The 15,013-nt window shown below is 32.6% G+C and overlaps 1 protein-coding gene across 9 annotated transcripts in view; it reads left to right on the top strand.

Annotated features, from left to right (window-relative positions):
* The first annotated feature begins 13,473 nt into the window (after positions 1-13,473).
* LOC121127922 (uncharacterized) overlaps positions 13,474-15,013 on the top strand; it is a 59,536-nt gene continuing 57,996 nt past the window's right edge. For 6 of the 9 annotated variants that reach the window (XM_040723503.2, XM_040723507.2, XM_040723504.2 and 3 more), the window contains exon 1: positions 13,474-13,604. The gene's annotated coding sequence lies outside the window, so the exon portion shown is untranslated. The remainder of the gene's footprint in view (positions 13,605-15,013) is intronic. The other 3 variants (XM_071892953.1, XM_071892954.1, XM_071892955.1) reach the window with 1 other exon arrangement.

Here is a 15,013-nt window from a genome sequence, read left to right on the forward strand (position 1 = left end):
TGTTGTATATACATACTATAAAGGAAATCAATTTTTTTTCTTTTTACAGATAAAATGAAATATAAATAGAGACAAATATTGTTAAATGTATACTTGATTGTTGAGAGCATCAGGGAGTTTTTATTATACCTAGTTCCAAAAATTAAGAAATCTTTCTTATTAAATAACTTATTATATCAATCTATAGAGTTGAAAATTCTTAGGATCTTAGGGGAAAAAAAATAAATGAAAGAACCTTTTATTTGGTCATGTGGACAATTATAAGGATGTTTGAAAGAAGATCAGCTTAGCTGTCATGGTGTTTCATTAGATTATCCAACACTTATAATCCTCAAACAAATCCTGATTATTAAATCTCCGTCATTCTTGATCACATATAGTCGTAGTTACACTTGATAGTTATGTAGATGTATTCTCCGTCACGAGTAAAACCGAACTCGATTTTTGTGAAGTGATCCAAAAATTTGGGTTGTGGGAATAAAAGCGGTTTATTACTCAGAGCCCCCCAACAATAACTCGAGACTAAATCTCTTCTCCACACTTGTCTTTTTTTCCCCCACACGTCCAAGATGAGCCAAGAGTTCATCAGGACCAATGATTGCAATCCATTGGATTAATTCTTCTAGGAAAGTTGGAGAGGGAGGTCTGCTCAGTGCTCACGGCAACAGTGTGGACAGCCTGAAGTGGGCGATGATCTCGGCTGCAGATGTGGAGAATACCTGCAAGAGCTTCAAAGGCAGCATTGAGAAAGTGATTGCCGCTGAGGGTAGTCACTTTGAATAAATAATACATAAATGTCAAAAAAATAATTGTTGTTTTATTGCTTACATCTCTATCCGGTCTACAATTTTAGAAAGACAATTTTTGTCCGGATTTATCTCGGGACCCCTGTATGAGGATCGAAAACGGCGTAAATCCAGCCTATATCCCTGTTGAATACGGAGTAGGGTTTGTGTTCATTTCTATTATCTCATGAAACGTTTAATCAAGCTGTTCTCCCCTCAAACATTTTTCAAATTGTGAGGGTTACCAATCTTTGTTTTTTTCTATTCGTACTAACAATACTTATGATTTACAATCTTATAAATAAGTCCAACCATATATAAAGAAGAAAAAAGAGTTGATATATTAATATTTAGTTTACACAGTACTCTACTGCGATCCTAATAAAAAAGAGAACATATTTTTGACATTAAACACGTAGGACTATCATCTAGATTAATGGTAATATTTGGATGATTTCAATTATGTTAAATGGGTTGTTATATTTTCTCTCTCATAAATAAATCCAAAATTTGATGGTCATTAAATTAGGATAATGAGTTAAGAGAAGTAGGGGTATGTATACGAGAGATGGATACAGCAGAACCGATAACTCGATTCCGTTTCCACAGTGTATAACAAGGAAAGCTAGTACTTTGGTCATTTTTTTAAAACTGGCGCCACAAAAATATATCTAACTCCATGTAACCTCCGTTGTTCTCAATATATGTCTCGATTCGGGTTCTGAATTGTGTACGGGCCCTGGAAACTAAAGCCCGATTTAATTTATTCCATTCCAGGACGATGGGATCGATCAGGGACTTCTTGGTAGTTTGAGGAGCTCTGTTGATCTTTGACTCAAGGTAAATCCAGACAAAAATAATAACATCGGATTCTGGTCGGAGTGGAGGAGCTAGGAAGCCTTGGGGCGTCCGAAGGATTATATACATTTTTGGGGGTAGGGGTTGTTTTTGGATTTAAAAAAAAAGAAAAAAGAATCCGGTATTGAACTGTTAAAGTGTCAAAAATCCGCAGCTGTTCACAAAAAATTTCAAAAATCCCCACTATAATTTTTTTTTTTTGAAAAGAAAAAATCCAAAACGTATATCTCTTCACTAAAAGAAACATTTTTTCGTATAGAATTTAAAATATTTTATTTTTTGGAAAAAAAAATCAAAAATCCATAGCCATTATGAAAATTTTTTTTTTTTTTTTTTTTTTGATTTAAAAATAAAAAATCCACAGCTGTTCACAAAAAGTTTCTAATATTAATTTTTATGTAAAAAAATTTGAAATATCCACGACTAATGAAAAAAATTCAAAAATCTGTAGATTTTCACAAAAATTTATTTTTTTTCGAAAAAAGTTTACATATTATATTTCTAGGAAAAACATTCAAAAATCCATTGCAATTCTCAAAAAATTAATTTAAAAAAATTTTTTTTTTTCAAAAATCCACAGTTGTTCATAAAAAAATAAAATGGTTTGCGAATTATATTTCAAATATGAAATTTTCTAGTAAAAAACCAAAGTTTCTTAATTGGGGGGGGGGCTACAGCCTCCGCCAGCCACCCCATGTGGATGTCCCTATCTTGGAGCCAATCACATGGGTCTCCATCAGGCCCTTTCTTAACTCAGTAAGCCTTCTCTTATCAATCCCTGTCATATTTTTTTTTTCATATGTCAGCATTGCTAATATCATCATCACCTGGGTTCTGGAAATAATCGAGAATAATTATAGAATTTTTCTAGGTTCTGGTCCAGAGAACTGAAAATTTATGCAAATTACCCACAACAAAAATTTCAAAAGAAAACGAAACTAATCGGATCTAAAATTAGTTTTCAAAATCCCTAATTATATAAAATACAACCACAAGTTTAGTACTAGTTTAGTAACAATAATAATGTAGAATCAAATTTTTAATACATTTTAGGGTCAGATACCAGGTATACCTATGAAATGAGACTTTAAAAAGAAAATCAATGTTTATTGGGAACAAATGGATGCAGATTTAATTTTCAAAGCCACATATTTTCCCCATCTTTCAGGCAATTTATGGATGCCTTTCCAAAAAAATTGTTCGTCTTTGGCTGCAAACCAGCCACTGATCCATTTTTTGGCTTCAACGTGAGAATCAAAGCGTAAATCATTGAGTGCATGGCCCGTCGATGCAAACAAGTGATAATCGGAAGGTGCCAGTATTTGATATTTGACTATTTTAAAGTGTGAGGATTCCAAAAATGAAGTCAAAAATAAAATATTTCAATGTCTGATGACAAATTTCCTTAGAAAAGTATAAAAACTTTGAAATCCCACCCTGAGGGTTATGATAAAAAAGCCAAGCTAATTTTTAGCACAATGATACCCCTACATATGTAAAACACATTGCCAAAGTTTCATTATCGTAAGACTTGGGCAATTTTGTTTTTATTCTTGATCAAGCACTTGCCAGTATATTTCAATTTTTCATTTTTTTTTATTAAAATCAAAATTAAGGTAATCAGACATTTAAGTATTATATTTTTGAGTTCCTTTTTGGAATTCTCACTATACCAAATTTCAAGAGGTAATCTCTTTTGGATAAGAAAATATACTAGAAACAGTAGTGTCCCGTAAAAAAACATGAAAGCGACGGTCAAAATTTTGGTCCAAAAAGAGACTTGGACGAGTATCTATATCTCATGAACACCTTGGAATTATGTGCTGAAATTTGGCACACTTTGTCAACACATGCATTTGAGCTTGTGTGCCAAAATTATACAAATCTGAGAGGGTCAAGTGTCATGTCCTCGTCGATTTGACATGGAATGACCCTTCCATCACTAATGTATGCAGTCCTTCTTTTCATTATAATTGGTGGAGAGTATATTGTTAGATCGTATGTAAATCAGTCAAAAGTCAACATATATTTATATATATGTATGTACGTAGATCTACTCAAGGATGAATCTTGAATGATTTGTGTAAAAGGCCTCAGGAATTATACGCATTTAAAGACATCACACACCCATAATTAAATAATGATGATTCAAAAATTATGTCGTTTAATAATAAAATTATCCAAAAGAAAAATAGGAAAAAAATCAACCAATCAAACGTGAGAAGACTGATGAGGGAAAAAGAAGGTGAAAAATGCAATTTAGTACTTTTTATTTTGGTGCAGTGATTTTTTACCTGGATTCAGTAAGTCAGTCTTAGGAGTTCCGTGGAGATCAAGACACACATCCAACTCATATGATTTGTGATGACACGTTCCGCTTGTAAAATTAAGAATGGTGCTGTGAATCTTCATATGAAACCCATGGGACTCAGTACCTCCAACAAGATTAAGAACCACTTTTTTAGGGGCCTTATACAAAGTAGGTTGGAGAGGTTTTCAAATTCCTAATACAAGCTATAAGTACGTACTTTATAAGGAAAGGGCCCTTCATAAATGTGTACATAATATTAAACAAACCCAAAAACTAGATGTACATTGTACATGAACCCTTAGTGAACCAAAGAATTTAAAATAAAGGGTGCAGGTCCCAAATTTCCCAGTTGATTTAATTGCACTTTTGAGTAAGTTGTTGTGTAATTATTTTTGATCATATGATTGCATCACAAATAAGCTTTGTTTTAATACAGTTGTTGTTTTGAATCAACCACCAAATAAGTGAACAGGAGACAAAATACATTTTATATTCGAATTGCTCAACCCACTTAAAGCCCAAAAATACATCGTGCCATCGCCGGGGTCAATGTGAGGACCATCTGGAATATCCATCATGACAAGAACGTTGGTAAAGGGACACCAGGAAAGGGAGTCACTCACTCTAAACTTTTGGATTTCTGGCCCAAGGACATATGGCCTCTGTCATTCCCCAAACGAATATCCATGATTACTTTTGGTGTGGTGCAATCGAAGGCATATAAAATGTAGCCCCACCCGGAAATATGAATGACTTGAAGTCCTCTATCTCCAAGTTCTGGCCCAACTTCACTGAAGAAAAAAAATATCCAAGCCTGTTATAGCTTCAGGCACCGTACGCGGCTGTCATTGCTTCTAATGGAGGCCATATGGAATTATATGCAGCCTCTGTGAGAAGTGCCTATAATTTTTGTAAATACATTTTTTTCAAATCAGTCAATATAATTTTGAGTTTGTGAAGCAAAAAGTTTTGTTTTTGCTGACTGGAAAATTTGGCTCCTCACTCTGTATAATACATATGTCACGATGTTGACTTTGTTGTATCTTAAAATATTTCGTCCTAAATTTACTAAGCACGTTGGTAGGTAGCCATGGTATTAGGAAAAAATCCCTAAAAAGTAAACAAAAACTATGTATATGAATTATGTTCAGGATTCACGTAACCTCGATAAAAAAAATATAGAATATAAATACCATTCGCAGATGATAAGGTTTATGTATTTTTGTTTAAAAAAAAGTTTTATTATTTTTTTAGAGCATAATTATGATTCAGATACTATGAACTATGGTTTTAATTAATAGTTTATGTTTTTGGTGTATTCTAAGGAAAAATACATAACCCTGTCCAAAATGTTGACTTGTATTGCATTATATTTGATGAATCTTAGTCAAAAGAAGCGATAACAATTAACTGCACAAGAGAGGAAAATAGTGCATATACATAATTTTAAACAAATGAAAGATAAGAAAAAACATTCTTAATTGATATACTAGGTCGTGCGAAATGGATATACCACTAATCAACGTGAGCAAACTTTTGTTCCTCCCGAGTCTCAATTAAGTCAGACATGATGGATTACTTAAATACACTTATGAAGCACACAATGGTATTATTTATGAATTTCACCTCCATTGCTCTCAATGATGGCCTTCAAGCGGCCACGGAAGGTGGAACACACTCTGGTAATGTAGTCCCTTCTTATAAGCTTTCATTCTTTCTCCACAGAGGACTTCAGGTCGGTTTCATTGCTGCATTGTGATCTGCAGGCCTTGGAATCGACTTACCGCCAGATAGAGTTATCCAAAGGATTAATATCGGGGCTCTGGGGAGGCCAGAAGTTCTTAGACAAAAACTCCATGTTCTCTTCAATCCAGGATACCCCATCCTGCTAAAAGACGTAGGACACCTTGTCTGACTTCTTGGTGATCTTGAGGACCTACAGGAGTACTTTGGTCTCCATGATCTCGAAGTAGTCGGCCGCCGTCAGCCTGTAACTACTCTTGAGCCAAATCGGTGGCATTTTGTCTCCAGTTGAAGCCACAACCACAAACATCATCATAAAGGCCGGATGCTTTGTCTCGGACACGTGACGGAGGTATTCAGAAGTGTCTTCCAAGCAAACTATCCCATTATTCTGTAGTTGAAGACGGGGTCGACAGTGTGTATGTCTTTTCATCTCAGAAGAAGATCACACGGTTACTATGATGCTTCAGGTAGTTTAGGAGTAGTTTGGCCCGCTCCATACATACATCTTGTTGCTGTCGAGTCATTAATGGTCCTTCCACGTACCTCTTGGACTTTCCTCCGGCGGCCTTGATCGCCCTGGACACGGTGGAGAGAGCCACTGACTTCTTTTTGGCAAATTGGTGGGCTGGGTCTCAAACGCCTTCTTGGCCACTTCTGGGATCAGTTTGGCTGGCCTTCCATTTCTGGGCTCGATTTTAGGGCTTTCCCCCCCTTCATTACCTTTAAAACCCTGTATGCGGTGTGGCTTTCGATCCCAAAAACCTTGACAATTTCACGTGTGCAGTAGCCTGCGCAAATCAAAGCAGAAATCTGATGTATTTTTGCTCACATTTTTGTTTAGAGAAATGATATAGGTGATTGCAATAGCTTATTCGAAAGCTTAAAAAGGCATCTGTCACGTGAAACAGCGGAAATTTGCAAATTAGAATGACTATACCTCGAAAAATTAATCTATAGTAGTGGCACATCCAATTCGCACGACCTGGTACATGAGGCCTCTTTCCCTTATGGTATCTTTAGTAGGAACGATATACTTCATCAAATACTAGTGGTAATAACCGGCATAACTCATAGTACAAATTTTACTTTAATGATATAGAATATAACCCCCAACAAGTCTTTGCTCTTACTCTCCGTTTTTTATGAGCCTACTCAAATGTACCTACTCACTCAATACTTATACAATTACTCAAAAGAATAACAAGGAACACTGGAATTTTATTCTGAGTCCAACATGTATCCCTTCCAAACAAATCCGCAGTATTACTCCCTGTTTTTCATTAGATTTTAGCTAACATAATAAAATATGACAGATAAGCTTTTTTCCTCCGAAACATTCTTTAAATTGTCCGGGTTACCCTTTCATTTTTCGGTTTCTTCTTTATGCATACCGTACCGACGGAGCTTAGAAATTACAACTCTAGGGATACCCCCTCCAGAAGCTTAACAGGGTATTCATTTAGTCGTTCAAGTCTTCCCTCCTTTTTAAAAATATTGTTATATTTTATTCCATGATCAAAGCTACACCAAGTCATGAAACGAAGAACACGTGATCAATTTTTGACCAAATTTAGTTGGGTACGATAATACATTTTTGTCGACTAGGAGTACTGAAATTACAATATAAATAACTAACCAATCTCTATGAGTTCACACTTAATGCCATAGTAATGTCAACTGAGGTTGGACCAAGTACCTCAAAAGAGATATTTCGCTAGGCAAATGTCGTAGGCAACTAAACTTGGACTATAAAATTGATCACGTGCTCCTTTTGTTTTGCTCACAAAAATGAACAAATGGGCATTTGATGTAAAAATTTTTTAGAAATTAACGGGCGTACAAAAGAGTTGGGGTCTTTTGTAAGCGTTAGTTTAACTAATAAACTTTTTAGGACAGGAATAAATGGCAAAAAAAAAAAATAGGACAATCGAAGAGCTGGAAAAAAAAAAGAAAGGACAATCGAAGAGCTGACAAAAATGCAGTGTACTATAAAAGTTATGTATATATGTACAGGGGCGTCTGCAGGGTTATATTTTTGAGGGGTGCTTGGTTTTTGGATTCAAATAAAAAAATCCAAAATTCTAAAATTTTTGAATTTTTTTTCCTAATAAATATTCAAATATTAGATTTTTAAAAAAAAAGTCCTTATCTATTCACGAAAATTAAATTTTAATTTTTTTAGTAAAAAACCAAAAATCCCTTTTTTTTGGGGGCTGGAGGGGATACAACCCCTCCAGCCCTCTTCCTGTGGACGCCCCTGGTGTATGTATATACATAAAGCAGAACTATGAGTGTACTCAAAATCATAAAAATCTATGTAGATTTGGAAAACTCATGACTTGGCATATCAAATTTGTTCACGTCCTATGGATGTATTTTTAAGACCCACATGATAAATTGATTCTTGATATCATGATTAATTCATGCGATTTGTACTACTTGGTTATCTTTTTATCTACCGCATTCAAAACTAGATAATATTATACAGACCCACGATATCCATAAGTATTCGTAGACTTTTATTTTCTGCAAAATCCAAATGACAAATGGACAAAAAATGATATAATTACTAAGTAAATTAAGTGCCCTTTTTATACTTTGGAGCTAATTGTAAATAGTGTTTTGTACCAATAAATTTTAGGGGCTCCAATTTCATTAGATAAGTAGATGAGTTAATATCTTCTCCCAGTCACACAAACCACTTTAAACGAGAAGCAGTTATTATTAAAGTTAACTAGTACTTTACGTGGCTAGGTCTTGCAATTCCAGCATACCTATTGGCTGGATAAACTCAAGGGAAGTCAATCTTCATTTTAGACGCTTTTAGGGGGGACGGCTCTTGGTGAGTTTGTATAAAGCTTAACGACAGACGAGGGAGTTCTCTAGAGATTCGATATCGATCTTCTTCGTTGCTATTGAATTAAATAAATGGACAAGATTCCCGCTTCGTGACGTCAACGTTTATCAATACTACGTCATATATGTAGTATGAATGAGAATGAGCGAGGATCTATAAAAGAAAGAAAAAACGCGCCTTCAAAAAAGAAGAAGAAACAAAAATTCAGGGGTGTCTACTGGATTATGTTTGGTAGGGGCGGTTGGTTTTTGAAATTTTTTTTGGTTGGTTTTTTGAAATTTTATCGAAAAAAAATTTATTTAGGAATTAACAAAAAAATTTAATTTTCCGAAATAAAAAAATATATTTCAAATATTAAATCTTTATAAACGAAATATCAAATATTACATTTTTTTGGAGAAGATTTCAAAAATTTATATCTAAGCAAAGAAAATTAATTTTTATGCTAAAAAAATTGAAAAATTAAATTTTCTCGAAGAAAAATTAGAATAATTAAATTAAATTTTTAGAAAAGAACTTTTGAATATTAAATCTTCTAGTAAAAATACTTTAATTTTTTTTTGGGGGGGGGGGGGTATAGCCCCTCCAGTCCAACTCCTGCGGACGCACCTGATTTTGCAATTCCACTAACTGTAACTGCATGCTAATGACAGTTATTCGCTAATGTTTGACTCTAGTAAAACAAATGTAACTTGTACGAATATTTATGAACATGATAAAAAGTAGTTATAAATAAATGAAAATGTTATTGAAAATAGATTAGACATTGATTTCTAAATGACAGTCCTACCTCGTATTGGTGATTAGAAAATAATAATTATATTTAATGTTTTATTTAAAGTTAAAGTTTTTCCACTTTTAAGAAGAATCTATGGACAATAATCAAACGTAAATTTGTAAACAAAGTCAAGACCCAAAACTTTTTTTCATTTATAGAAACGGCAGTGTAATTATTTTATCAACCCTGGCCGAAAGAGATAATTACCTGTTTAGATCCTATAAATGATTTTTTTATGTTTCAAAAAAACTTTGTATTTTTTCTATCCCTTTAATATACTATGCATATAAATAAATACAAAACAGGTAAAAAGGGATTTTAGACTATGATTTTTTGAGGTAGTTGCTTTAAATATACAGAATGGGGATCCAAAACTTGCAGTAGTATTTAATAACGATTTATTCTGTTATTTTTAATTTCAACACTTCATTACGCAACCAAACAACAGCTGAAACAAAGATAAACAAGTTTGGTTTTTATCTCATGTCTCTATGTGTAAAAAATGCCTGAGCAACAACAAAAAGTTTAAAAGAGAGACTCGTTCCAGACTGTCTACAATAACAAGAAGTCAATTACAGCCAATAAGAACCAAAACTTCTGCAGGAAACATATAGCTGACTTCTGGTCTGCCTCTATCTGGCCCTCCTTCAGCTCTGATCTCTAATCCGCCTGGACTTTGCAGTTTAGAGCGTCTTGAAAAAGAATATCTACCACAACCCTCATCCAAATTCGGATTATCACCGAGCTGCCATCATGATAACAGGGTACGCTATGGACACAACCTTTATCGACAAGAGCAGCCAATGTGTTCGCAGGCTTTTTGAGGCTGTTATTGTGTGTAAAGGAAAACATGTGGAATAAAGAATAAAGCTAAATTGAGTATTTAAACATATTTCAAATTGGTTTTGAGTTGTCTTCTCTAAATTCAATAGAAATTCCGCTTTAATAATTTAGTCATACTCCTGCAAGTTTTAGGCTCTCACTCTATACGTTTTATGCACGTTTTAGAAATAAATATCATATTATTAGAAATGTAAAAATGCGCGCATGTTTAAGGGTGCAATGATGCAATTTCATAGTTTGTTTATACAAATTTGTATATCCCAATATAAATAATCAATATAAATTAGCATTATAATTAGTGATGAGACGATTCTAATCGGAATCTAGAATAGGAGAATCGGGTGTAATATCGATCTTTTGGACCTGCCCTTAGTACAAACAGTCTTATGGATTGTTTGTACTAAAACTGATTAAATAAAGAAGAAATTAAGTTAAGTGACGTCATCAAGGATCGAACTTATTAAGTTTTTAGGACAGATATGCAGTACTGAACTGGACCGTAACGAGACTGAACTAAAACGGACTGAAGTCTTTAGTCCTAACTAAGGATCGGCAAAATACTATTTCTAAGTACATCTAAAACTGTACTTTAAAGGCAAAAATCGCTAATAATGCTGTAACATCGGTTGACCTACGAGTGTGCAAGCGTACTTATTACGCTCTAGCCACTGATTGTTTTAGTTAAAAGATGTAAAATAGTCTAAAGATAATGAAGAATTAGAATCGGGAATTTTTACTGTAATCGGCCTCGGAATTATTATTTGGAATCGTCCCATCCCTAATTGCAATTACTCAATCTGACATAGGAATGGTCTTTGAATTCCATATTCAATCAAATCCGGATGTAATAAAAATACGTTTATAGTTTACGTTCCCTCAGATACCAATTTTTATTACATAAAATACTTTGGATATATCAAACATGAAGTAATAAAAGTCAACTTTTTCTTCCCTTTTTTGTTGTCAACTTCATAGACATTCAAGAGATTGAAGAATAAAGATTTTTCTTTTTTATAGGTATAAACCATAATCTGGCTCAGACATTTTTGTTCCATACGTTTCTTTTTAAATTCAAGTCATAATGTTTTTCAATCAATAAAGATGAGTACCCCTCAAAAACACTTTTGCTCAAAGATAAGCTAAAAATCTTCAATGATTTATCCAAAACAGGATCTAATCAAACACTGATTGCCTTGAAAAGGGATGTTTCAAAATTATTTATTTACACAAGTATAAAAAAATTGTATTGTTTTTTTATTTATTTTGTATATAAGAAAAATCCAGATATAATCAATTTTTCATCTAAAAAGTAGCAGTTTCCTTTATCCGGATTTGACTGTAAATAAGTTATATTTCATTCGCCGCGAGAAGTCACCGAATATTGAACCTACGCACATTGAATTAAAGACCATAGCATATCTTCAATACTTTGTCCAGTGAGCTACGTTGTTCCATACAAATTAAAACTGATATACTTTACTATAATGTTAGTCAAATGATGCTATTCAAAAGGACCTGTAATATTTGGAGTATACTTTATTTTATTTAATGACCGTTACATATTTAATAAAAATGCATTTTAACTAGATATAAAATTGATGATAACAGTTTGAGAACAAGATCAAACGTCAGATAAAGAAGGGATGATATCTTGATTTCCATTCAACCCCTAATTTAAAAAAATAAAAAATGCATATATATAAATATATTTACAATCTCTATAAAAGTTTTAAATATCTCAAAATTATAAAATGAAAAAAAAAAAAACACCTTAATTGGACAAAAATATATACATATGAACATGACATAAGGAGTCATCTCTATAAACGTTTCCTTAAAAAAAGGTCCACAATCAGTAGGTACATAACGAATAGTTAGTAGTTACCAATTACATATTCTTAACGGCCACAATATCTCATTTTATGAGTAGTTACTTTGGCTAGTAGATTTCGAATTTAATTATGTTCGAAGAAGAGTTATTGATAATAAATGTCCTTGTTTTCGTCACTTTCAAAAGGTCATGTTATCTCTCATTAAACCAGTAGATTCTTTACCTTCTCATCAATCCAGAGCTCCCAGCTGTGTTTTTTGAAGGAAGTAGCATATAATTTTCGGGAAATATTTTTATTATTTTTAAAGTTTTTTTTTATGATATTTTTTTTTGTAGAAAATACATTTTTTTGATGAACTTGCTAACCTTGCCAAGCCCCGGTTGAGAATCCCTGCCTCAATTTAAGATTGTGTTTCTTAAAATCTGGGGCTTCTCAAATTTTACTCTACTCAATACCCCAATGATTTCGTTATTTATATTCCATTATTAAGATACAGCAAAAAGTTCTCATTTCCAGGCTTTTTACATGACGAAAATCTAGTTTCTTCTGATAATGGGACATACCATGTACCAGTAGCAGGGGCGTCCGCAGAGAATGGGCTGGAGGGACTGTAGCCCCCCTAAAAATCAAGGAATTTTAATATCATTTCTAATGATAATTTTAAAATGAAGAATATTAATTTTGTCAAAAATTAAAAATGGTCACATTTTTTAATCTATAAAAGGTAAAATTTGCTTTATTTATTAAATTTTGCTCCTCTAATAAAAAGTAATGCAAAAAAGTTCTGTCAGAATTGTCAAAAAGTCATTATAGTAACAACATTTCTTTGGATATAGCAATCCTTGATGAGTAAATACCCAGCTAAATTCAGAATGATAGATATTGTATTCCGTGAATGAAAATTGATTTTGGTGTGGGAATTATGAATATTGAAGAAACTATATATTAAAAAAAAAAGTTGACTCATTATATAATAAACCCGTAGGATGAATAGAGGCACACAATTCTGATCCATCTTACCAATTGAAATCCTTTTATTTTAACTCTAAATATTACAAATGTATTCAACAAATTATTAGGGACAAATGCTACAAAATTGAAGTAATTAAAATTAAATATTACGAATGATACAAGGAAGGAAAATGATCATATCCATTGAGAGATCTATGTCATTCACATAATGTGACATGAACTATTACTTAAATTATACTGCACCTTACAAAACAAACTCACTAGCCATATTAAAAAGATCAAACCACGTTGTTAAACCGCAATCATAATTTAATAATAAGAAAATCTCATTATTAGATCTATGTATTAATGTTATTGTCAAACACCCATTTACGTCTATAGTTTTTTCTTTGTGAGAAAGAAGAAATTCACGAATAGGATCTCATCAAAAAATGGGCGAGCGCCGCAAGTCAAGAAAATAAATAATCCGACTCAAGAACTTTGTATTCTTTTAGTCTATTAAAAACATTTCGTGTTAATATTCTTAAATCGGTTTTTCCTTCAATAATAATAGTGCATTTAAAAGATCCTGGATTGTTTCTTTTGGTTCGTTCGTTTCTCATAAATACCTCTTCTTCAAAAGGTAGGATATTAAGAAACCCTGATTAAAAGGTGCATATTAAAATATTTGACTATATATCTGTTACTGAAGAAAATAAATAAGTTTTTCAGGATATAGAACCAGTTTGAAATTGTTTTTTTAGTGTTTTACACTGTAAAAAAAAAATGCCTAAATACAATTTTGGTTTGCCTCTTTATTACTAAGACATCTTTTGTATGAATGCTAAATTATTATAGATAGGCTTATAGATCTACTTATACTAGAACTATACTTTTTACGAGTCTTATTCAAGTATCCAGTCTTTACCACGACTCGTTTTCGACTACTGAAGACTGTATGAGTCTCAAAGTATGATTCAGTTATCATCATTAGTAGTATCAAAATACAACCCTTTCAAAAAAAAAATTACTCAAATAATAATATCAAGAATGAAGATTCAGTCTTATTTGGGACTTGAAGCTTCATTGAGCCTTAGTTTAAGTTAGTGCAGTTCTAGCGTAACTTTTTATAAAGGGACCGTGACTAAATATTGTAACCCCTCAATACTCTGTTTTATCTTTTAATGGAATAATTTTTTAATAACCTTTTGGGGTTCTTTAAAAATAAAAGTAAGCATTTCTGTCTAGTTTATTATTTTTCTTGTGGAAATTTTCAATTTGCTGGCTGTTTAATATATCAGTGGGACCATGAGTTCTTTGTCCCCATATTGGCCTCCGTTGATACAGGGGAGTCGATTTTTAAAAAAATAAACGTCTAATTAATTTATTTTGATCTAACTACTGTACTTGTACATTCTATGTATAATTATAAAGATGTTATTCAAGTATCGATTCTTTTCACTTCTAGTCCGAGTCGAACTTGAAGTTGCAGTTTAATTAGAATCAAGTGGGAATCTAATCCGAGTATTTGAGATTCCAAGAACCCAAGTCTGAATATCAAAATCAATCATTTAAAAATGTAATGAAATAATAATATTAATAATTGGTGAGTCACAATAGAGGTTCGAGTCATACTCAAATATTTAGCCTTTTTACTTCAAATCCGAGTCGAGTTTAGTATCAATATACATTATACAATAATTTTTTTTAAAATGTACTAAAATAAAAATAATAATTTCTGCGTCATTGTGAAGCTTCGAGTATTGTTCAAGTATCTAAAACTTTTCACTTCGAGTCCGAGTCGAGTTGGAAGTTCTACAGGAGAGTACTTGAGAGTAAAAGTACCCATGTCTGTTTAGGTTGTCATTATTAGTCTCTCAATTCAATCACATATTCAAGTATCAAGACTTTGAGTTCGAATCCAAGTAGAGTTGCAAGTCTTTGATAACAAATATTAATGAGATATATTTTGATATATATTAATTAGTGCTCTACATTGTAAATGTGTCATTTGTTACACCTCTCCTTAGTGTTATACAATAAGGACACAGT

Source organism: Lepeophtheirus salmonis, chromosome 13 (assembly GCF_016086655.4).
Source record: "Lepeophtheirus salmonis chromosome 13, UVic_Lsal_1.4, whole genome shotgun sequence".
In the NCBI taxonomy this organism is placed as follows: Eukaryota; Metazoa; Arthropoda; class Copepoda; order Siphonostomatoida; family Caligidae; genus Lepeophtheirus; species Lepeophtheirus salmonis.